The sequence below is a fragment of the Mustela lutreola genome, chromosome 3 (assembly GCF_030435805.1).
Source record: "Mustela lutreola isolate mMusLut2 chromosome 3, mMusLut2.pri, whole genome shotgun sequence".
NCBI lineage: Eukaryota > Metazoa > Chordata > Mammalia > Carnivora > Mustelidae > Mustela > Mustela lutreola.
In genome coordinates, this window is record NC_081292.1 from 74,741,568 (window position 1) to 74,760,205 (window position 18,638).

General features: G+C 40.4%; 1 long non-coding RNA gene across 1 annotated transcript; it reads right to left on the reverse strand.

Moving 5' to 3' along the window:
• Positions 1 to 437: 437 nt before the first annotated feature.
• On the reverse strand, positions 438 to 18,428 carry LOC131826806 (uncharacterized). Its single transcript, XR_009351760.1, has 5 exons — positions 17,951 to 18,428; positions 5,862 to 17,113; positions 2,396 to 2,576; positions 1,961 to 2,170; positions 438 to 570 (listed from the first exon to the last, which is right to left on the reverse strand). It is a non-coding gene; the product is annotated as an uncharacterized LOC131826806 (long non-coding RNA).
• Between the last annotated feature and the right edge of the window lie 210 nt (positions 18,429 to 18,638).

Sequence of the window (18,638 nt, forward strand, 5' to 3'; positions counted from 1 at the left end):
ATTAATCCATTCATTTCATAGTTTTCTAGTTCTGGAGGATGCAGTTGTAATGCCCACCACCTCTTAAGATTTCTACTCAATTACAATTAGGTCAGGCTTCCTGTCTCATAAGTAATTAAAGCTTGTTGCCAAAGAAATAGCATTGAAACATAGGACTTCTTTTAATCAAACAGGGTTCAATTCAACTCAGTTTAGGTAGTCCAATTCGTAAATAGTATGTTCCAAAGATGCACTGTGAATAGAATATTCGGGACTCTGAACGTGTTTTATTGAAAAAAGTTATGTTATAAATGGGATTTAAATTCTCAGAGAAACAAACAAAAGCTAATTTCATCCATAATAACACATGGGTCATTCTGTTTTGAATAATTTTGCAATGCAAAAGGAAAGAGGGGGAAATGTTGTTGAAATGTGAATATTTTAAATTGCAAACAGATGTCTTAGCAGAGGATGGGAGACGGAATATGAAGAATCTGAAGAGGTCATCTGGGTACTTTCGAAGGAGGCGCTTTTCCAGGAGATCGTTTAGAATCATAGCCTTCAAGTTATGGATGCTGACTTACTTTATAGCTGAGGAAAACAAGAGACAAAATGTCTTATTTTACCTCAAAGCTTATGCATTTTGTTTACTTCTGCTCAGCTGTGTCACTAGTGGTAAGGATGTGGTGGGATCATGGAATGGAAAGAGGGATTTGAGAAAATGGGACGGGTCAGTGTATTTGTTCTTGAAGGTTGCCATACAAAATACCACACACTGGGAGGTTGGCAGTCGTAGATCAAGGTGTTGGCAGGTTTGGTTTCCCTCATGCCTCTCTCCCTGGCTTGCAGATGGCCATTGCTACCCTTTGTTCTCCCATGGTCTTTCTTCTGTGAACACACATCCCTGGTGTCTCTTCCTCTTTTTATAAGGAGCGAGTCATGTTGGATTAGGGCTCGACCCATATGACCTCTTTTAACCCTAATTATCTCCTTAAACTCCCATCTCCAAATAGTCACATTCTAAGGAACTGGGGGTAAGGGCCTCACCTCCAAATTTTGGGGTGAGAGACATAATTGAGTCCATATCAGAATGGAAAGTGAAAGAAAGCAAGAAATAAGTTAAAAGGAATTGTATGTGGCCGATACGACCAGTGAACAAGGCAGGGCATACAGAGCAGTGGTTGGGAAAGATGGCTGCGAGCTTTGGCATGGGGACATGGAGTGGGGGACAGGGTTCCTGAATCACCCTGACCTGGCCTTCTGTACAAATGTGTGAGGGGGTGGGGTGGGGTGGGGAGGGCAATGACTAAGACACCTCAGTTCTCGTTCCCATGAATTTTACTTTTTCCTTAGTGGCCCAAAATACCAATGCCATCACGTACAGGCCCTGTGAAGACTTTTCTCCCATTTTGACCCTATGAAACTGAAGTTGGTATGAGATGGCTGTGCAGCCCCCCGGGAGGGCATACTTCCAAGGACCCATTTCAGACATGGCGCTCAGATGACAATGGCCATGGGATTCCCTCTCAGTGTGATCCAACACTAATTAAGGAGTTTCCACATTAACACTAGAAAGTCTTCCCGGTGTCTCGCATGGAAATTTCAGAATGGTTGCAACTCTTTCCTGTATGTCTCCCACTCTTTCCTATTCTAAATAGAGGCGTGTTTTCTTGCACTTCCTCTACCCCTACTTCACCCTGGTTCATCAGTCCAGGGTGTGTCCTTTTAGTTCACAGATGTTTAGATCAAAGGGAGGTATCTCCAACGTGATGGAGTCCATGTCAGAGACCCCAGACTTTCAGCTGGAAGTGGACTTACAGTCCTCTAGGGAGCCTCCCTTAGGAAGGGGTCAGTGTGTGCTATGAATGAGAAGAACAAAAGAATTGTTAGAGGTGCTCAGAGGGTAAATTGTTGTAGAGACAATGCTATGGGTCTTAAAATTCCATCTCATCGTTCTCTTTCTAGACACATGGGATATTACCTGGTCTGGCTTCTGTTGTGGTGAGGTTGGGGCCAGGTGACTGGGTTAGCAGAAGGTTAATAGGATGAGGTCACCAGCGCTGTCAGTCACTCCCAGGCTGGATTTAAGGGAACTTCTTCAGCATTGGCCACTTCTCTTTTCCCTCACTGTGGTGACTGCAGATCACTCGTTGGAGGCCAGTGTGTGATGGACCAGGGCTGCCTGACTCACCTTGGATGTTGCATCAGTGAGAAATAAATGTACATTATTGCATATATGCCACCCAAACACAGGCATATCCCAGTCTTTTCTAATACTGAAAGTGCCTCACTGTTGTATGTTTTCCTCCTTGTTTACTTCCTTTCCAACCTCCCTTGACACTTGCTTTTACAAAGACTTATCTTAAATTCCAACCGGTCCCATGTGCTAACTCATTCCAAATAGTCCCCCACATACCTTGTTTCCCAAAAGTTTACAGCAACTTCATGAAGTTCGGTTCTCAGGCTTTGCTTCTCAGTTCTCAGCTGAGGGTAGCTCTGTGCTCCACTCTAGCTCCCCTCAGAACCAAAGTCAAGTGAAGGGATGGTCAGTTGGGCAGGTGCCTTGGTAGGCAACCCATGAGGGCCAGTGGAAAACACTGAAATGCAAAAAAGTGAAGAGAATTGTATTTACCAAAATTCCTCTAATCCTTTGATCAGCTCTTTGTGAAGGGAACAGGAATGAGACCCCCCAAGCAGCACATTCCAGTAATGGCTGGTGTCCGGTCAATTGTTTTCTAGGGAAAGAGGTATGCAACCCTGAGACGTGGAAAGCCGTTAAGAAGCACCAGCAACAACTCTTTCTCAGCCCTTTCTCCCATTCAGCGCTTAGCTCTCCTCTGAGAACATAGGTGGCAGCTTCATGTGATTTGATCCTGACCCTTTCTGCTTTGTGATCCACTTAGCCATTTGTTCAGTGCCCCAAGAGTAAGAAAGACAGCATAAATACCTACACATAAGGAGGCCTCTCCTCACTCCTATCCCCCAATGGGTAAGCCAGTATTTGTGGGATTAGAAGGGTCAGAGAACAAATCTTTGTCTCATCTGGTACTTCGTATTTACATACGGGCCGTGGGTAGGCTAGCAGCTAATTATAGCAAATATCATAACTACCGAGAGCCTATAGCATTCCTGCAATGAGATGGACCCCTGTTGAACTGCTGGACTAATCCAACATGATGTTAGCCTGACACATGAGAACAAGAAAAGGTGAAATTATGAAGTGAAGTTTATCTTTGGTGGTCCCTTCTCATTTTCCTATGTCCATCTTTGACTCACAAACGAGTCAAGAGTTGCTGAGAGTTTAGCCTGCCTGGACATGGTGCTGGGAATGGTAATTTATAGAGACAAAAGACCCAATCCTGCCTTCGACGAGTTCAGAGTTGAGCTCAATTGTTTCAGAAGCCCAGACAGATCAAATTCCAACACCACATATACCTAAGACTGGATTTAAAATAGCATGATACATTTTTGGGGGGAGAAGAGGGTATTTAAAATGTAACTTCTGGGCGCCTGAGTGGCTCAGTGGGTTGAGCCTCTGCCTTCAGCTCAGGTCATGATCTCAGGGTCCTGGGATCGAGTCCCGTATCGGGCTCTCTGCTTGGCAGGGAGCCTGCTTCCTCCTCTCTCTTTCTGCCTGCCTCTTTGCCTACTTATGATCTCGTTCTGTCAAATAAATAAAATCTTAAAAAAAATAAAAAATTAAAAAAAATGTAACTTCTAATTTCCAAGCGAATGGACCCCATCCTATATCAGAGGATTTCAAGTGGCAGATGGATGAGGCTGTCTTCCTAAGGCCTTGCCGTCAGGCCTGGAGACAAATGTCCTTTGGAGGCTGGCCCTGTTTCAGGGACACGAAAGTTGCCTCTTCTATTTGACTTCTCACTTACAAAACAAGCTTTTTGCTTTATTCATCAAAAAATTGTTTGCCCTTATCAACCCTCATGTGCCATATAAATCCTGTAAAGCAACCCTAGGCCCTCAGTGCTCCAAACTAACAACTTTCACTGGATGTCTTCCAATGCTGTCTCATGGTGTTTGAAATTTTGGCATCAGATGTAGGGTCAACAGTTGCTTACGAAGTATTCACCTTGGTTACTCTTGGTGAAATGATGTAACCATCGCTCTATCTTTGGTACGTCAGCCTTTTTTTTTTTTTTTTTTTTTTTTTTTTGTAAGTAGACTCCACACTGGGCATGAACTCATGACCCTGAGATCAAGATCTGAGCTAAGATCAAGAGTCAAGAGTCTAACACCTAACCGACGGAGACACTCAGGTAACCCTTGGTAAATCAGCTTTTGAATCTAAAGTCATTTGAGGGCAGTGGCAAGGCTGATGGGTAAGAATGTAAAAAACTGAAGCCCTGCCCCAACAAGGCATGGTTAACACACATGCACACACACATATAATTTAAGTAAACTTTTGCATCTTCTATTTAAAAAGAGCAAGGAATGAACAATCTCCAGGCTCGATGGCAAACTAAACATGATCCAAGCCAAAGGACTTTGAGGATAAACAAAAGAACAACAAAACCAAACAGGTTTACTGGCCCCTTGGTACTCAGAGATGTTTCTAAGACCACATCAATTTATAAATACCACTGCCACATAGGATTCCTCTATAAAATATGCCTGCTGCAAAGCATTAACATATTGATGTTGGGCTGATGTTCAGGTGTCCACCCACTAGGTAAGTGTCTTGCTCCTGCATAAGAGTATCAGTTGGCATAACCACGATTACTAAATGTTCTGAATGGTGGAGGGGCCCTCCTGGATGTCCAAAATTGTGATGGCAAATCCTCAAAGGAGGGGATTCTCTTGTGATTATGGGGCAAAGACTGAAGAAACAGAGGCTGATAGCTCATGGTTCATATACATCCTTGGCTTCTATTGATAAATATGTTAGAGAGTTTCTTAGCTCAAATTCATTAACAATATGTACAAATCAGATGGACAAGACCATAATAGTCCCTCACCATTTCTAAGCTAACCTGATAAGTACAAAAAAATTTAATGAACCTGAATGAAAATCATTTGATCATTTTGTAGGAATCTAGGGGGAAGTTTCAGGTCAGAATATGTTCATTGTACCAGATGAGAAGATTATAACTAGATAGCCTATACACAGACACACACACAGATTCTCACACACACACACACACACACACACACACACATGAAAAAGAAAAAAGAAAGTGGAAAAAAAAAAAAAAGACACTGAAAACACCAGATGGGAAAGGCAGGCTGGGTCACCCTACCAGTGATTCTTCATACTACACAATCTCATGGAGCCTATACCGTACAGAATGATCACTCCTCAGTAACCAAAAGTTGTCCACATAATCCCAGTGAGTTAGGCATGACAAATGGGTTTCTTTGAGAGAAGAATTCAATATCAGGAAGCAGTGAAGAAATTTAGAATTTCAGAGTCTTTGATACATTTTTAAAAAATCAATCATGAAGTTGTTACAGAAGTAATTCTGTTTAAAAAGGAAAAAAAAAGACTTGCTTGGAATAAGCCATCACTACAGGCACCACAAATAGCTAAGTGCTGCTGCTAACTACAGGCATTATTAAGAAAGGCAAATTCTCTTTGTGTATTAAGGAGGACACATGTTGCATGGAGCACTGGGTGTTACGCACAAAAAATGAATCATGGAACACTACATCAAAAACTAATGATGTACTGTATGGTAACTAACATAATACAATAAAAAAATAAAAATTACAAAAGAAAGAAATACAAATTTTCATTGTAATATCTTGTATTATTTAAAATAAACAAAACAAAACAAAACAACCCAGTATAGTTTAGCAGTTGTATTGTTGCAATATAGCAAATTATCCCCAAACTTAGTAGCTTACAATAACAAATATTAACTCACAGTTTCTACTGGCCAGGAGTCCAGACCTCTTAGTGGGGTACCTGTGGCTCAAAGTCTTCCCCAAGTTTGCAGTCATCTCAAGGTCAGACTGGGGCTGAGGAATCTGTTGCCAGGCTCACTTCCATAGCTGTTGGCAGATTTAGAAATTTGTATTCAGTTTACTCCTGTGAGCTTCTTTACAGGGCTCTTGCATGCCATGGAGGCTGGCTTTCATGCGTGAGTCACCCAAGAGAGCAAGAAGGAGTGCCCTAAATGGAACCTGCCATTGTTTTATATCCTAACCTCAGAAATAATATCTTGTCTCTTCTGTTGTTCTATTTATTAGAGGCAAGTCAAAATCTTCAGCTTCCACATAGAAGCCTGAAGGTCAGAAGGCAGGGATCATTGGGGCCATTTTAGGGGCTAAAACAGGGGCTAGCAATCTGATTCTGGAGCCAGGATACCTGCATTTGCTTCTCAGCTTTTCCACTTACTAGCCTCATGATCTAAATCTCTCTGTGGCTCAATTTCCTTACCTTTGAAAAGGGGATAACAAAGCAGCCACCTCATAGAGGCGCCACGAGTCGTCAGTGAGTACTTAAAACCCTGCACAGCAGCCCTAAATGAGCCTTACAGAAATTGTGATTATTATTACAAGAGATTGCTTAATGCTCCAGGTTTCAGAATATTATGAGGGATAAAAATGAGAACTTCCTAGATGGGTTTACATAGTAGGTAATATCTTTGTTACGTGCATTATCCACAGAGGGGTAGTAGGTAATATCTTTGTTACGTGCATTATCCACAGAGGGGTAGTAGGTAATATCTTTGTTATGTGCATTATCCACAGAGGGGTAGTAGTGAAAAAAAACCAGAATGGCAGAACTATAAATGGCTGCCCAGAGAGAGCATGGCCGGTGTTCCACTCTCATGGCAGAGGGCCCTGGATGGAGAGCGAGATGTTGATAGGATGAACCTGAAATCTCACCATGAAAGTCCCACAAGTTGAAATTCTCAGAACCTGCAGAGCAGCAGCTTTGTCCTGTTTCTGATGGTCCTCTATCTCTATTCCTAAGAGGAGGAGAGGGAATGGGGAACCTCTTGACTTTGCCCTTCAGAAAAAATATATTTGAGAACTGCCCAAGGTTACAGAATTCCAATAGAACTAAAGTCAAAGTAAACATATCTTTGCAAGTCATTATTGATTTTAGGGTACAGGTATGCCTCCCACCAGTCCTGAAAACCATGCAAGTGCCAACAAAGAAAACAGTCTTGTGATTGACCTGTGAGGCTGGAAAGTGTAGGAACAAGAGAAATCAGTGGTCAATCTCCAAGACACAGAGGCATATCTCCTAGAATACATCTTTTCAAGTCATAGCAGGAATGAGGATTCCAAAGAGGTTCCAACCCTTTACTCCAACCCCCAACCCATGAGTATATCCAGGAGAATGGAATCACCTAGAATTACAATTAATGAAATTAGTGACAGGAAGTGACATAGGAATTCTATTAAGATTTTCATAGATCACATCTCTTGATTTATTATATCAGATTGAACTCTCCATTATCTAATTCCACCCAGTATTTTGAACTGGGACTACTACTAATGGTAAATGGATTGCCTGCTTACTATGGGTTAGATACACTGCACTGAGGGCTCTCACAGATTGCCTCACCTATCTCTCTCGATTGCTGTATGAGGTTTATACTGTTACTATCTTTTTTTGGTTGTTGTTCTGGATGAGAACACTAAGATTGAGAGAAATTAAGTGACTCATGGCCAGGAATTATCTGCGCCCTGAAAGCCTCAGTGCAAAGCCCCTAACACCTGCTACTGTTGGCGAGAAGGGAAAGGCAGATGGAGTTTAGGAACAGCTGGTTGTGGGATGGGAGTGTGCTGAGGATGGATGATTAATTTTGGATGTTCCAGCAGGGCCAGATCACAACAGACCAGCACTCACATGCTAAGGATGTTGGGAAGCCACAAACTAGTTCTTAGCTCGCTAGCCCTTGATTCGTTGGTGAAGGAACGCTTTCCGAAAAAAGAAGGATCAGAGGCATGCCAGCTGAGTTTGACAAAGCAGGTAAGGGAAGGCCAGTGGAGCACCCCTTTTCCTGCTGTCCCAGCCCTCTGTGAGCAGAAGAAAGGAAGCAGGACAGGGGATGGAGATTGGGACAGAGGAATCAGACACATGGAGCTGTATCATCGGAGATACCGTGAGAAGATGACACCACACAGTGGCTCTGCTTGTGTTATGTTCCGGCTGAGAACGTGGCAAAGCAAGGCTTGGTAACTGCAATAAAAACCCCCACTCAGAAAAAGAGGACACCAATCAGCCATTGCTTCTCTACAAAGATGGAGTCTCTCAGGGCAGGGGCTGTAAGGATTGCGTGTCTGGTGGTGTGTATGCAGCCCCTCAAGAAGGCCTTGATCAGATTCTCTGTGGAGAATCCTTTGTCCATGTTCTCCAGGCCCTGGGATCCCCTCATGACAGGGTGTTCATTGTCCGCGTGGTTATATCTGAAGTGGGCTCTGGGGAGTCTGAGTTCCTCGAAGATTGCTAAAGTCAATGAGGAGCTGAAAGTTGTTCAGTTATGTCCTGAAGTGACTTTACTTCCTGCCATGTGGAGAAGGCCAGGATACAGAAAGAGAGAAGGATGAGGCTGGCAGACAAGAGAAAAGTAGATATTCAAGAGAGAGTCTTGATGCCATTTGAATTCCTGGGTCAGCTGCTCCTGCAGCTCAGATATGTCCTCCCCTTTCTACTCCTTAGATTCTCTTTAGATTCTCTGAGATGCCCTGAGGCTTTGGCAACCAAGGGTCTTCACTAATATAATCCTAGAATGAAACCAACCATCGAGGTATTCCAACCAATGTCATAGACACTCAAGTTCTTTGGCCTGGACTAGAGTTCTAATAATTTTTGTCCCGTTTTTATTAGATAACACCCATTAACATTATCAAGGCAAGAGCAAAACAAACAAAAAAGCACCCTCTCAGAAAAACCCCCAATATTGTGGCTGACTTTTGAGCAGATGTATTTACTTAAGAGGGATAATAAATGACAGTAACTCATAATGAAATGGCTCTAGATACCCTGATCTTGCTCCAGAAGGTCAGGTAAATTTGTATCAATAATAAAAACATGCATAAAACATAGGTAGGTTAAACAAATGTGGTAGACACATACGATGGAATACCACTCAATTTTTAAAAGGAAGGAAATTCTGACACATGCTACAACACATATGAATCTTGAGGACATTATGCTAAATGAAATGAGCCAGTCACGAGAAACAGATACTGTTCAATCCCACTCACTTGAGGTACTTCGAGAAGTCGAATTCAAATAGTGGCAGAAAAGAGAATTGTGGTTTCTAGGGACTGGAGGAGGGGGTCATAGGGAGTTGTTGTCTAAGGGATACAGAATTTTAGTTTTGTGACATGAAAAGAGTTCTGGAAATTGGTTGCCCAACAATATAAATGTACGTAACACTACTAACTGTGCACTTAAAAATGGTTAAGATGGTAAATTTTATTGTGTATTTTACCAAAATTGCAAAAAAAAAAATCAACTGGTGAGACAAGTGTTCTAGAACCTTGCTGTTGTTAGAAAACAAATACATTTGTTGATAAATTAGTCTAGATATTAGACTAGGTGACCTTCTAACCTGGATGCTTAAAAATGTGATGATAGCTATTAGCCAGGCTGGTCATTCTTAATTTTTTCCCTTAACTTGATACACATAGAAAAATTATCCTATTTTAGACACATGGGGGTAACTGGAAGGGCCTGCTTGAAGCTGGAGGTCATTGGTCGGGGAGTTGGGCTGAGGGCTCTAACTATTCCAGCACTCAGCCAGCTTGCCCAGTCCTGTCTGTCTCTGCACTCTAGTTACCTATTCATGGTACACTTGCTGGAAAGCTCCCATTTGCGGGGCCTGGTCACAGAACAATTACCTCTATCAATGGCTAGATTCCAAAGGTGACGAATCAAGTTTGTGTAACCTGTAGCTCTGAAAAGATGGAGCAGTTCTGCACTGGTTGTTGTTGTTTTGTAGCCTGCTGATTTTATCTGCAAAGCCTTGAACATCAAGGCAATGTCCTCAGATGCTACTCTAGACTGAAAATAAGAAGGCACCTTAGTTGCTTATTAAACTCAATAAAGCACAACTACCAGACTCTGAGACATGGTTTTTCACATTCAGTGTGACTATTGGATACAAACATAAACATTAGTTCTTTTTGGAAGAATTTTTATTTCTTCTCCCTATCCAACCACCCACAATATTGATGAAATAACTTATCCTAACCTGGAGTGGGAATTTTCTGAAGCCACATTAACAAGGAAGATGGATCCTTAAAATAGGGCATTCACATTGTGCTATGTTATTCCACATTATATTACATTAGGGTATGCTTAACTCCAAAACAAAGATACAATTTCTCTGTATCAAATCCTGCCTATGTTACTCTTCCAATCCATATGGCTTTCTGAAATGTCATTTGAGGTAAAAAGGTTTGAGAGTGATGTTTCTGGAAAATGAACTTGTGGCCAACTAAAGATGATAACTCTTCTCTTTGAGAGGTGGAGTCAGTTCCCCTCCCCTTGAGTCTGGGTGGGCCATGATTTGTTTGGCCAGAAGTAAAACTGGGTTATAAAATGCTGGGCTAGAAGCAGCGTTGCCCTCACAGAAAGCCTGCTTTCTGCATACAACAGGTTACGTCCATCTACGAGCTTGGATATGCCCAAACAGTTCTAAGATAACCCATTCAAAGAAAAATTCAACTAATTCTTTTTTTAAAAAAGATTTTATTTATTTATTTGACAGACAGAGATCACAAGTAGGCAGAGATCGAGTGGGGAAAGCAGATTCCCTGCTGAGCAGAGAGCTCAATGTGGGGCTCGATCCCAGGACCCTGAGATCATGACCTGAGCCGAAGGCAGAGGCTTAACCCACTGAGCCACCCAGGCACCCCTCAAATAATTCTTAATTAAGGATAGAAAGGACTAACATGTTGTCTCTATATTTTTTTCTCTCTTGCCATTCTGATCACAATCCTCAAGAAATCATCAAAAGATTTCAGAGTTGGAAGAATCTTCAGGGGGACTGATCTACATTGTTTTCCTATTTTGGAAGAAATCAGTAGGCTTCTAAGTCAGCATGTTATTATGGTCGAATGTCGACAGGAGCTTTGGAGATGACTCGAAGATCATGACAGTTATCAACAGAATAGTTTTATTTTTCATCGAATTCCACTTATTTAAAAAGTACTAGACCCCTTAAGATGTAAACAAATTTTAGAAAAACTGAAAAGAATGATCCTTATTTCACAGAGAGTGGTCAGGAAAGCAAGAAAGGTCTCAAATCAATAGACAGCAGAGGCATAATCATTTCTTATGTTGTTTAACTCTTTAGAGGGATGAAGTGATTTGCCCAGTGTCCCACTGATGGTAAGTGGTGGAAAAAAGACGAGGCTGCGGGTTATAGTCATTTCCTTCCTCTAAGCCATGCTGTGTCTATATACCACATTGCTTCTACAGAAACCCATATGAGACGTGAACATTTGAGAAATAGATAACTTTTTAACAGTTTTTTAAAAATTTAATTTTCTTTATTTGACAGACAGAGATCACAAGCAGGCAGAGACACAGGCAAAGAGAGAGGAGGAAATAGGCTCCCTGCTGAGCAGGGAGCCTGAGGTGGGGCTTGATCCCAGGACCTTGGGATCATGACCTGAGCTGAAGGTAGAGGCTTAACCTACTGAGCCACCCAGGCGCCCCCGAGAAATAGATAACTTTAAATTTTAAACACGTAACCCAACAATGTGGATCGAGCCCCACATTGAGCTCTCTGCTCATCAGGGAATCTGCTTCCCCCACTCACTCTCTGCCTACTTGTGATCTCTGTCTGTCAAATAAATAAATAAAATCTTTTTTAAAAAAAGAATTAGTTGAATTTTTCTTTGAATGAGTTATCTTAGAACTGTTTGGGCATATCCAAGCTGGTGGATGGACGTAACCTCTTTCATTGCCATGGTGTTAATCTCCCAAAACTTAATTGAAAAACTGGTTCAAGCATCTGAAGTCACAGGACATGCTATTTTTGTTGGTTGCTTAATTGAAGTTCAAAGAAAGATAGCAAGAACTTTCTCCACACCCCAGCCTCCAGTTCACCTTGGGTTCACCTGATACTGGCCACACATTAGGTACTATGTGTTTAAAAAAATATGTCTCAAAGGAGGGCCTAAAGGTGGTTCTATTGAGATGATATTATTTGAATTGATATTATTTCCCTCTCCTTGTTTTGTTCACCTTGAAATGGCATACTTTTCAAAGCTTATAAATAATAGGCTTAAACAAAGGGGTAGTTAAACTCAATTCTCTCTTGAGACAAAGAATCAATAGAAGTAAAGCATGCATTGTATGTATATTAGAAAATTTGGAAATGGCAAGCATTTTGTCACTGAAGAGGTATAAAGCTTCCAAAGTCAACATAAGCCAGGGGTTATATACATAGCCTGTTCAACTCTGGACCCAATAGCCAAGATCAAGGCCATTTACTGATAAGAGTAGACCTTGAACAGTATTTATCAAGGTCTCTCTCTCTCTCTCCCTCTTTTTAAATCACTACAGCTATTTGGGAACATTGAAACCAAACTGCACTTGCACATAACCTTGATCCTGTGTGTTCTACTTCTTGTGTTTATTTTGAGGTAGTTCTCTATTCTTCGGTCTATAAACTCTAGGTAAATGGCATTTAAAAAAAAAAAAAAAACTGATTCTGTAGCCACACTTGCATTAAGAACTCAAACCATTATGTAATGTATGGGGAAAATGTTATCTACAACTTCCAAGGAAAATAAATCCTATGGAATGAACTCCTCATCCTTTTCTACTAAGGACCTCAGTTGCCTTGGTTAAGGGGCTAAATATGTAATTAGACAAAGAAAAGAGGGAACTTGCTCTACCTGGAGAGAAAATTTGGAGTCATAGAGAGCGCTAACTTCCTACCCAGGAGAAGAAAGCTGGCACGATGGCATAAGCCTGGAGGTGTAGCGCGGGACAAGAGGGCCAAAGAACCTAGGGATGGATGGTGTAGGACTTGCTGAGTGCTCCACTGAAGTTGTTGCATTGTTGTGATATTTCTCTCCTCTCCCTCTGCAATCCTCTTTTATTCAAGTTGGCTGCCGAAGGAAAGGCTTGCATGCAGGGTTTTGTTTTTCCTGGGCTTTGGTTTTGGGTGAGGGTAGGGCGATGAAACCCTGGGAAGTATCCATGTTCGGCATCTGTGTCAATGTTGTGTAGAATAGGAACCACTTATGAGGACCAGTGGGATGGCTGTTCATAAATCGAACTGATTAATTAGAAGTAAGGAGCTTCAAGTAAGTATGCTCAAGAAGATAAAACCAATGTGGAGAAATGTTTGGCTTCCATAGGACATGAAATAGAAGTTAGAAACAATCTCATGCAGAAGTTAGAAGGATGGGAAATCACAGTTACTCCTGGCAGAAGGACTTTACGTGTGTCTCTTGCTTGCGCTCTCTTTCTCTCTCTGAGAGAGATACAGAAGTATCTTTACATAACTTTTAATTATCTTTCCCTTCGGAGGTACTATTCGCTTCTTTTTGATTTTATAGATGAAGATATTAGAGCTCTGAGTCTCTTTTCTGGGGCCACTTAGGAAAAGCAGGAGTGCAAGGGATGAAGCTGAGACCTGACCCCTTGCGGATGATGAGGACACAGGAAACCAGAAGCACCATAACGTGCCCCCACCCCCCAATCAATAAACAGCTGACTTTCTTACACTGGAGGTAGGGAGGATCTCTGGTGGCTTGTGATCTAAACAGCTCAGTTTGCCATGTATTAGTGACTCTAACTATATACTGATCTATATATTCAGATCCCTAAAGAAACAAGTAGGAGCTTTTAAAGGAATGAACTTCCTTTACCATATCATCATTTTCATTTACTCTCTCAAAGTGGGTTCTTCATCAGAATTGGTTTTCTTGGGTGAATGTGCTCCAGAAAATAGAATGTTTCTGTTCTTTGCACAGAAATTGCAGGAACAGAAAAAATAAGTGTGATGAAAGAACGGGAAGGAATTCCTCCTCTGCAAATGCGGGACAGGTGGGAGAGGAGGGCAAGTAGCTGCCATCAAAGGAGATAGTTAAATTCCTCACTGGAAGAGCAAGCAAGCCGGTTATATGCAAATTAAGATCCACTCATCACAACCTCCAGAGACTGAAAAGTCTGAAAATTAGAGATCACAACAAGTATTTTGGATTTAGTTAAGAAAGGAGAGGTTGGGGCTCCTGGGTGGCTCAATCGGTTAAGTATCTGCCTTCAGCTCAGATCAAGGTCCCAGGGTCCTGGACTGGAGCCCCTTCGTGGGCTCCTTGCTTGGAGCGGGGTCTGCTTCTCTCCCTCTGCTGCTCCCCCTGCTGGCGCTCTGTTTCTCTGTCAAATGAATACATAAAATCTAAAGAAAGAGAAAAAGAAAAGGAATAAAGAGAAAGGAAGGAAGGAAGGAAGAAAAAAGAAAGAAGAGGTTAAGGAAGACCTTATCATGGCTGCTTCTGATCCTTAAGGGTAATAAAAGTCAGGGCCCACGCTTGGGAGAGAATTGGAGAGTGGACAGCAAGGTAGTTCAAGGTTTACACAAAGCACACTTGATTCAGTTTCCCCTGAAGAGCAAGGTAAAGGAGTCAGGAAGACAAGAGAAGTAGAGGAATGTTCAACATTCCTTAACATCTCTTTCATGGACATAAAGAAACAGAATGAGAAACAGTGGGAGGGGGAGGAAGGGAGAGATTGAACAAATGGATGGGAATAAATCAGGCAGGACTATGTGAGGAAATAAACAGCTGAAGGACATTATGAAGAGTCAGTAAGAAAAAAGATATTGTCCTAAATGAACAGTCACCAAGTGACACAGTGGCAGGGACTGTTGAATTCTTCAGTGACAAAAAGTCCTAAGAGAAGTGAGTGATTATGTAATCAGAATACTCAGTGGTGCAGAGATAACAAAAGATGATTTCAGAGTCCTCACAGTGCAGAGGGAACAAAAGAATCTTGAGTGGAAATCAGAATGAAGTCAAGTGAAAGCTTACAACAAAGGAACAAAGAAGAGATTTTTGAAAATTTAGGATAGAAAATAGATGAACCATCAGGAAGTTAATGGGGAAATTGCAGTAGATAGTTGTTAAACTATGCATCATCTCATCTCATATAATTGCCATTATAACATAACGAGGTAACTCAGGCATAGAGTTTGCATGCCTCGACCAGCTGGTAAATGGTGAAGCCAGGGATCAAACCAAAGCCTATACTCCACTACCATTACCATTTTTGTAATTAACAAGCATTAACATTTTGAATACCTTAGTATGGATTAAAAAGTTTTTTCTTCATAGCTAAAAATATTAATCATATTTCACAAAACTAATAATTTTCAATATGCCCAGTCCATATTTCACAAGTTGCCCTCAAAATACCATTTAGAGTGGGTTTATTCAAATCAGAATCTACTCCAGTGCACATTACCATAGCTGTATACTTTACCCCTTCTTTACTCTAGAAGAATCTCTTCTTTTCATGATACGGATCTGTCATGTAATACTTTTCATCTCTAGATTTGTCTGATTCCTTTTTTTTTTCTTTGGACAACTTTTAACTTATTCTTTTATATATTTCTTGTTAAGTGAAAGTTACATATAAAGACTTGACAGATTCAAGTCAAATATTTTAGTTGAGAGTACACCATATGTACACATATATTTACGCCACAGCCAACCCATTAGAAGATGTGTAGTTCCTAGTTGTTCCACCACTGGGAGTGCTAAGTTTGGTCAATGAATTAGGGTGATGATGGCCTTATTCTCCATTGTGCAATCATGGTTTCCCCCTTGTGATGAGAGCATATTTTTTGATGTGCCCTGGGCAAACAACATAGATCAATCATTTGATAATTTTAATACCAGCTGATAATCCTTGTCTGAGATAGTAATTTCATTGGGGACTTCAAATGTTGAAAAATTTTATATTTCTATCATTATCAACATTTATTAGCTGGCATTCTTCTGTAAAGCACAGCTTTCACTTATTGCTAGGACTACTGGTTATTAGAAATAAAGGTCTATGTGAAAGGCAGAGTAAAAGTGTAATGCTTTCCTTTACTTACCAGTTTTCAAACTGAGGAGTTGGTTTAATGGCTTCCTCAAATGGTGACAAAGAAGTTTTAATGGCTCACGTGGTAGTCATGAAGGACTTAGAAAATCTTTGTAGACCCAATGTCTTTTGGTTAACTAAAATCCACCCCCCCCTTTTTTTTTTTTTAAGAGATTTTGTTTGTTTATTTGACACAGAGAGAGAGCACAAGCAAGGAGAGCTGCAGAGGGAGAGGGAGAAACAGACACAGGACTCAATCCCAGGACCCCGGGATCATGACCCAGCCCAAAGGCAGATGCTTAACTGACTGAGCCACCCAGGTGTCCTCAGTTAACTAAAATCTTGATGCCGATATGGTGTCACATGGAATCACATCAGCCCGGCTCTTAAATCCATTGGTCACTGAAAACTTCTTTATTTTTAGTAACAAGATACCCTGGACTCACCATGTACTTCCCTTTCCTGACTTTTTAGTGAGGAATAATATTAGAAACTGAAATGTGGATAAGAGATGATAAGAAGTTTGTTGTGTTTGTTTAGTATTTCCTAAGTAAATTCTATGGTATTTCCTGTCATCCTATGGTAAATCTTTTCTAATTTGACGTTGTTCTTATCATGAATTGTTCCACATCATTAAATATTCTACATTTAAAAAATGACATTTAAAAAATGTTTTATGAAGACACCATCATTCTTGTTGACTAGATCTGTACAGATAGACACTAACATAATTTCTTTTTAAAAAGCTATTAAACTAGGAACATTGTATTGACATATAAAATTATCTTTAACCTATTTGTTAACACTATACTTTACCAGCTGGTCTATAAATATTACTAGACTAAAAAATGCTTTTAGTTATAATTCTCAAATTCTTTTACCAGTAGGGTAGTGCCATAAAACCATTCCAAAAGGCAAAGGATAAACAACACAAGTTATATTTGCTATGGATTTACCACTGGTTTCCACTGAGTTGTATCATTTGACCATCTTTACCTCCATGATACCATCTTTGTTGGTCAACATGTTATGTTGGTCAGCACTTACTTCCATGGAAAGAATCAGAATTAAGAACTGGAGGACCACGTTCTAATCTCTGTTCTGGAGATAAGAAAATTGGGACTTAGAGAGTTGGTGGTGGAGGCATGATGAGAACTCTTACACAAATCCTCTCCATTTTAATTTTATAATTCTGCCACTTCTGTTTCTATTTGTGGGCTTGGTGATCATAAAGTTGCACACACAATTCTGGAAGAACTGGTGACTGTAAGAATTGAAATTTAAGTAATCAGTATTTAGTCAAGGAAAACAGGAAGGAATATGATGTGGGTAAAAGAAAAAAAAAAAGGACAAACCTCGTAGGGCAATGCATTAAAATGGAAAATGCATTATCAAGGGAGCTAAGACACTTGGGCATTTTAAATATTTTCCAGGGAGGATGGCCTATGGACATATGACAAACATATGTTATAAATCTGGGCACTATCACACTGAAAAAACCCCAAGACCTATTATATGACATTATCAATATCAGTATTTTTCATTTCATATCATTACATTTCTGAAAATGTGAATTATATTTAGCCCTGTATTCCTTATGTATACTACAGGTCAGAAAAAGCAGTGCTACATAATATTGATGTTTGGGTAATTCCCAGTTCTTATTTTAGTAAGTAAATTTTATATTCTTCTTTCACTTTATTTGAACAGCTAAGGGAGAAAGAATGTTGTAAATTTCTTCCCAGGGCCTATACACCCTCTGGTGGAGACAATAAGTAACCAAATTCCCACATACTGATGTAGTATCAACTTGTCAAGGGTACTATAAGATACTGTTTTATCAGCAGCACTATGATCACTGTGAAGATCAATGGGGACTGTGGCCTTAGAAGTTTCTTTGTCAAACAATGACATGGAAAAAAAAAATTCTTCACTCACTTTTCTACTTCACATGGCTCCTCCTCCAGACATATGTTTTGGTGGGTGAAAATGCATTTTCTTCCATCTTCCAAGCTGAGTTGTTTTGTAAGATTGGAGTCATTTTGTGTAAGTTAAACTGTAATCAAAAATAGCATTTTTGATATTGTTAGTTGCTGCCAGGCAATGATAGGTGCCATAGTAATCACAATTTTTTTCTTATATAGACGGTAACCATCTACCGGCACCCAAGCCCCATCTTCCTGCCATGTTTTTTGTTTTTGTTTTTTTAGTACCTATGATTTTTAAAAGACTGTATGAAGAACTTTTCATTTCTAGGTTTATCAACTTTCTGGCTTTCAAGATATTCTGGCTTAAAGCTGAGTAAGAATACCAGTATTCATTCACTAGATCAGAATAAAAAAGAATTTAATATTCTTATCTTCAGTTAAAAAAAAACCAACATATTCTTATAGTAATAGAGTCAGAGCCCTTCAAATACTCTGCTTTTATGCCTTATGATTCTTTTTTAAAAGATTTTATTTATTTATTTGTTTATTTATTTGTCAGAGAGAGAGAGAGCACAAGCACAAGGGGGAGTGTCAGGCAGAGGGAGAGGGAGAAGCAGGCTTTCTGCTGAGCAAGGAGCCTGATGCAGGACTCGATCCCAAGACCCTGGGATCAGGATCTGAGACAAAGGCAGATGCTT